Source organism: Grammomys surdaster, unplaced genomic scaffold (assembly GCF_004785775.1).
Source record: "Grammomys surdaster isolate TR1022 unplaced genomic scaffold, NIH_TR_1.0 953, whole genome shotgun sequence".
Lineage (NCBI taxonomy): Eukaryota > Metazoa > Chordata > Mammalia > Rodentia > Muridae > Grammomys > Grammomys surdaster.
In genome coordinates, this window is record NW_021605372.1 from 48,974 (window position 1) to 54,765 (window position 5,792).

The 5,792-nt window shown below is 49.3% G+C and overlaps 1 protein-coding gene across 1 annotated transcript in view; it reads left to right on the plus strand.

Moving 5' to 3' along the window:
* Adck1 (aarF domain containing kinase 1) overlaps positions 1-5,792 on the plus strand; it is a 76,111-nt gene that overhangs the window by 33,933 nt on the left and 36,386 nt on the right. The window lies entirely within an intron of this gene.

The following is a 5,792-nucleotide window of genomic DNA, read 5'->3' on the forward strand; positions in this document are numbered from 1 at the left end:
GCCCCTGGTAGAGCCAGGTAGATGATCGCCTAAGTCTGGAGCCATCAGCAACTATAGGAGTGGCACTGGGCTGGCCTCCTCTCAGGGCTGTTGCTATGTTGACCTAAGATTCTGCTGCTGGTCCCTCATTTCCTTCCAGTTCAGTGATAGCATAGCTAAGGTTCTGCAGAGGTGATCCCTAGAGCCCAGAGGGAACATGCCACAGACCATGAAGGCCCATATTGCTCTGGCTGTTCTTGCTGTTTGGATTTCCTTAGATTTAGGTGGTGGCTGTGAGTGGGTGGCTGAAGATGGGATGGCAGAAGTGGAAAGGGAGAGAGGCATGTTATGCCCCTCTTCTTGGTCACCCTGGCTCAGTGGGGCCATACTGGAGATCTTGCCTTAGCTCACCAGGTATGGCCTTCAGGATTATCTGCTGTAGCAAGTACTAAAGCACAGATGTGGTCTTCAAAGAGGCGATTTCTCGTCAGGGTCAGAAAGATGGTATTTTGTTGGCTCAATGGCCTAGCATTAACCTGATTTCTGCTGCATTGTAGGTCTGTATTAGGTGAAGGAATGGAGTACTGACTTTGCTCCATTGGCATTGGTTGCCTGGAGCACTGTATTGTGAGAGAGCAAGGCATCATGGGGCTACAGGAGCAGCAAATGCTGGATGGATTAGTGATGTCTGGCATGGATATGGCTGGATGTATCACTTGGCTATCTCTGCATAAAACCTTACCCCCCCAATCCAGTGGTTTAAAACAATAAGCATTTTTTTTTTAAAGTTTCTGTTGGCCAAGAGTTCAGGAATGGCTTACTGACTAGTTCTGGATCAAGGTTGTTAAGGTTCTGCAGAAAGACAGAACCAGTTGGGTAGATTTCAATAGAGGTAAACATGCAGAGAGGATTCACTGGGGAATTGCTCATGTGATCATGGAGGATCAGAATTACCATGACAGACTGCTTGCAAGATGGAGACTTCAGCTGAAGTCAGAGAGCCTCAGAGCTGGACCTCCATTGGGTTCTTTTCCATCTGCAGCCAAAGGCCTTGTAACTCAGGGGTGGGGCCTGTGGGAAGCTTCTGGAGGAAATCCTGGGGGTCCTCATGATTCTAAAGTACAGGGCCTGAGGAGAACATGTCTCCACCTCTAGAAGGGAGAAGGAAGATTCTTTTTTGTCTCAATCTTCAGCCAAATGGACCAGAGGGTGGGTCTTCTCACTTTCCTGACCCCCAGGTCACACTCCTCTGGAAACACCCTGACAGACACAGGCAGAGGAACACTTTCTTAGGTCCCTCTGTGGGACTTAATCCAGTCAAACTGGCATTTAACACTGATAGTCGTGTTCAGGGGTTCTCACGAGGGGTGGTCATCTGAGGACCTGTCTGGGGCTGGAAAGTCTGTGTCTAGGGGGCTCCCTGTGTGCAGGAAACCTGGCTCCTTACCATAGGACTGACCTGTGGTAGAACAGATGTTCCCTCCTGAAAAAATTCCAAGAGGGGGTAGGGGAGATAAGGAGGGAATCACACACACACACACACACACACACACACACACACACCAGAGAGGGGGACAAGAGAGAGGGAGACAGGGACAGAGAGACAGAGATTGATTGGTTATTGGGGTGCTTCTGTAACTTAGGACTGGGTCATGAATTCCAGCTCACACTTAAAGGAAAGGGAATAGTCTCCTCAGGGGAGGGGCATTTACAGGGGGAGTGATAGCGCCCCTGCAGCCACTCATTTGCCATCACTGTCAAATGTGACCTTAGAAGGCAAAGGCATGGCCTTGAAGGTGGGGGTGCTGGAACTACAAACCAGGATGTGTTCTAGAGGGAGAGGCAGGGGAGTGTGGCTTAGAAGAGCGGAGGTGGTGGATGGGCTCAAAGTAGACTTGATGAGAGGTGGCAGGGGTGCATTGGTATTGTTTGGTTGAAGGCATTTTGTAGGGTCCTGGCTAGCTGGAGCTGTCCTGACTCCCTTAGGCCCAGGCTCATGCTAGCTACTCCATTAGCATAGACTGAGACTTTGCGCATCAAGCTTGAATGGATGGCAGCTGGAGCCCAGCCATATATGGGGTGGGCCAGCTCCACAAGAGAGAGCCAGATGTTCTTGGTTGCTGATGCCATGGTAACATGCCTTTCTCTCTCACCAAGAACCTTGCTGCATTGGTCTGTGTCAGGCACCCAGAGCATCACCTGAGCTCTTAGAGAGCTGCCTGGCCTTGGCATCTAGGCCGGCTTCAGACAGACAGCTTCACCCGGATCCAGGCTGCCAGGGCCTGGGTGATGCAATAAGCCTGTGATGATGGCATTGTATTTGTATGGGGACCATGAGATGGGATATTGGATGTTGGGCTTTATAAGAAAGTCCATCCTCACCCTGCCCTAACCTGTGACCTTGAGCCAATGGCCATTTGGGGCCTCAGGCTGACCAGACCTTCAGACAGTGACTGGCTAAGAGACTGAGTTGGAGCGGAGTTCTGTAGCTTCTTCAAGTCAGCCTGACTCTTGTCATTTTATTTTCAGTCAAATGAGGCTCCTGGCCAGTGCTTAGCCACTCCATGTGGCATTTTGGAAAAGATGCTCAGTGGCCTTACTTTCTGGGAGCCCACTGGCCTTACTGTGGAAATCTCTATATGTATAGGCACAGTGTCCCTTGGTCTTCTGGTCCTGGGACCCCTTCTCCTCATGTTGGACAACTCAAGTACCAGGGAGGATCCTGTTCTTGCCTGATCAATGTCTTTCCTTATAAAAGACCATCCCCTTTACATTTTTGTTCTGTCTGTCAGTCCGTCTCTCTCTCTCTTGCTTTCAGTTTCTCTCTCCACAGAGCTGGAACAACTTTCTTCCTGAGAATTTTTTCTTTTCTAGACGATCATATCAATATATTTGAATCTCAGACCGATGGTAATTAAAAAGCACACAACCAGCCGTTTTAAAATTCAGCTGCTTTACTTAATTGATTTTGCCGCCAGACCCAGGGAGGGGGAGAAGAGAAAAAAGGGACAGGGAGGCAGGCAGTGGAAGGAGACAAGTTTCCATGAGGGACTGGAGGCAGCCCAGGGCCCTGCTTGAATGTAATTGCCGAAAACACTGCAGTTTGTTTCTGCTAATGGCTTTGTGCTGAGAGGGCCAGGGAAGGAGGCAGGTCCTTGGCAACTGGAAGGGAGGGGCAGCATTTGTTTCAGCTGCTCGGGGGTATAATTCTGCTTTCAGGACAGGGTCTATTTTTCCTTACTATCTATCAGCATAAAGTACTTTCACTGAACACTTTGAATTAAGGTTCCATTTAGAGATACTTTATTCATATTTAATTACAGGCTGCAGCACCGATCTTTAATTACCTTTTTTTTTTATAAGCTAGGATGCTAGGAGCATCTAGTAGTGATCAATTATTGTGTATGTGTATGTATGTGTGTATGTGTTAACATGTGTGCATGTGTTAGCATGAGCAAGGGGAGGTGTAGGTGTTACTCCTGGTCAGAGAAGGAAAGATGACTGCAGGGATGCTGGGGTGCAGGGAAGCTTGGGATGGGTCAAGGGTTTGTCTTGGACCCTTTCTGCTCTGTTGCTTCTTTTGGTCAGACTGAGAATTTGGTTAACCCCTTACTGCTAGGGATGGCTCAGTGCTGAGTTAGCTGCTGGAGTTAGGTGGTATCTTGGGGATTTTCTCCATCCCCTGATGAGGAGGTCTTTCCTGTCCCTGGGTGAAATTGCAAACCTGGCTTCCTCTCATCCCAGAGATTGGGATCTGCTTGCCTCAGCCTTTTCCTCCCTCCACTTCCCCATGGGGTGCTCTTGGCAGCTGTTCTTGTCACACAGCCCTAGAGGCACCATGTCACTCTTCGGTAGCAGTGACTCTGCAGTGTCCCCACAATGACACAGGTTTGGAACTGGGTGTCCTTCTCAGATAAGGAGGTGATGTTCCCTGGGCTTGGCAAAGGCTGGGGATGGGAAATGAGGCCATAGGCAGATTGGGCAAGGTCCGTAGCTCCTCCTTGAGAAATGGTCTCCCTGGTGGTCCTCCAGGCAATACCAGTCTCTACAGGGGTCTGTGTGGATCTCACCAGGCAGTAGTAGAATTCCTGCCTCATACTGTTCTGGGTCCTTGTCGTAGTAAGGTGGCAGAGAGGGTCCGGAACCCACAGTCACTGAGTGTCTAAGGGGCCCTGGCCTGAGTCTCCCTCAGTCATCTCTTTCATGGGTACCTGAGAACACATTGTGTTAGTCAGACCCCTGTGTCTCTGTCACAAAACCTATGCTCAAATTGACTTATGCAAGCAAACAAGCAAACTGAAAGCAACTATAGGCTAGGTAGTCAGGGATGGCTAGGCCAAGGGGCTATAACTAACTAGGATTTACTCCCGATTTCTTAGCTCCACTTTCTTTGTTTCTTTTCTGTGACCTTTGGCATGCCCCAAGTTGTGTTTTTCTTCTCAGGTTGAATAGAAAGCCTTCTTCTTAAACAGATGCAGGAAAGTTGGTTCCGGTTGAACTAGTTGGGCCACATGTCTTATTTCTGAGCCTATTGGGGTAGCTGGGGCTTCTGAGGGTTCTGACAGGCCAGGCTGAGGTCACATCTGGAGTAACAGCTGCCCAGGTAAAGCTCAGGCATGGTTTATACTTTCCTCGTTCTGGACAGTGATCCTTTGGGGTGTTTGTGTTAGTAACAATATGCGAGCTGGATAGCCGGGTAGTTTTAAGGGGAAGACTAGGTTGTTTCTGTTCTCCGGTGGAAAGAATACTGCCACTCAGCAGATACTAGACTCTGACTAGCTCCATCCCTGTAGAAATTGCAGGGGTCACAGCAGTGACCAGGACAGCAACCCCCAGTTGACTTGATACATGGACTTATGAGGAAGGTGATTATGGTGTTCTCTCATCCCAAGTGTAATTTCACGATGAAAGTTCTTTTATTGAGAGACGCAGAGTAAGTGAGTAGATAACACAAGAGACTCTTGTCCTCAGGAGCCCAAAACTCACAGAGCAGAGAGGGAAAAGCAAGTGTGTTGTTGGGGGAACAAGGAGATTTAGACGCTAGGATGGGGAGAATCAATCCATCAGAGAGCTGTTTCTCATGGCCAACTTTTGAGGCCCTTCCTCAATGCCTGGGCCTTGGCCTCTGCAGACTTTTGATAAATAGACTGAAACTAAGAAGAAGGTACAGGAATGGTGGCAAGGAGGTGGGGACCATTTGTGCTATGCGATTAGCAGGTGTGTCCTGACAAACAGGCTTGGGATGGTAGCTGTGGGACCTTTGGCATCTCAAGTTTGAGGAGAGAAAGGGGCAGTGCTGAGGGGCAGGACGATTGTATCTGGACCATGTAGTGGTGACAAGTAGTCAGAAAGAGAAGATGTAAGAGAAAGTGCAATTTCTACATCATGCAGAAAGAAACTGAGGCACAGAAGAGGCAAGGGCACTCCCAGAGGCTCACTTTAGGTGTCTGGCAGCCCTGGGAACCTGCTAGGGTATGGCCAGGCTAGCAGTGGCCCAGAAGCCCATGTCGAGGCTGCCGCTCAGGCACAGGCTGTGATTTGGAGCCTCCGTCTTAAAGGTCCCTGAGCTCTCTCGGTTGGTAGGATTGGAATATCGTCCATCTGGCCTGTCATGCTGCTCTGGCCCTAGTTCTGTTAACTTTTTATGATTCATCAGACTCAGTGGTGGATCATTAAATGGGCAGATGAGACACAGTATTTCTTTGGGTTTTGATGGGAGTCACAGAGCTTCTGTGCTCCTGTGCAAACATGCTTTCCATACATGTCTCCTGTCCTGTCCTGTCCTGTCCTGTCCTGTCCTGTCCTGTCCTGTC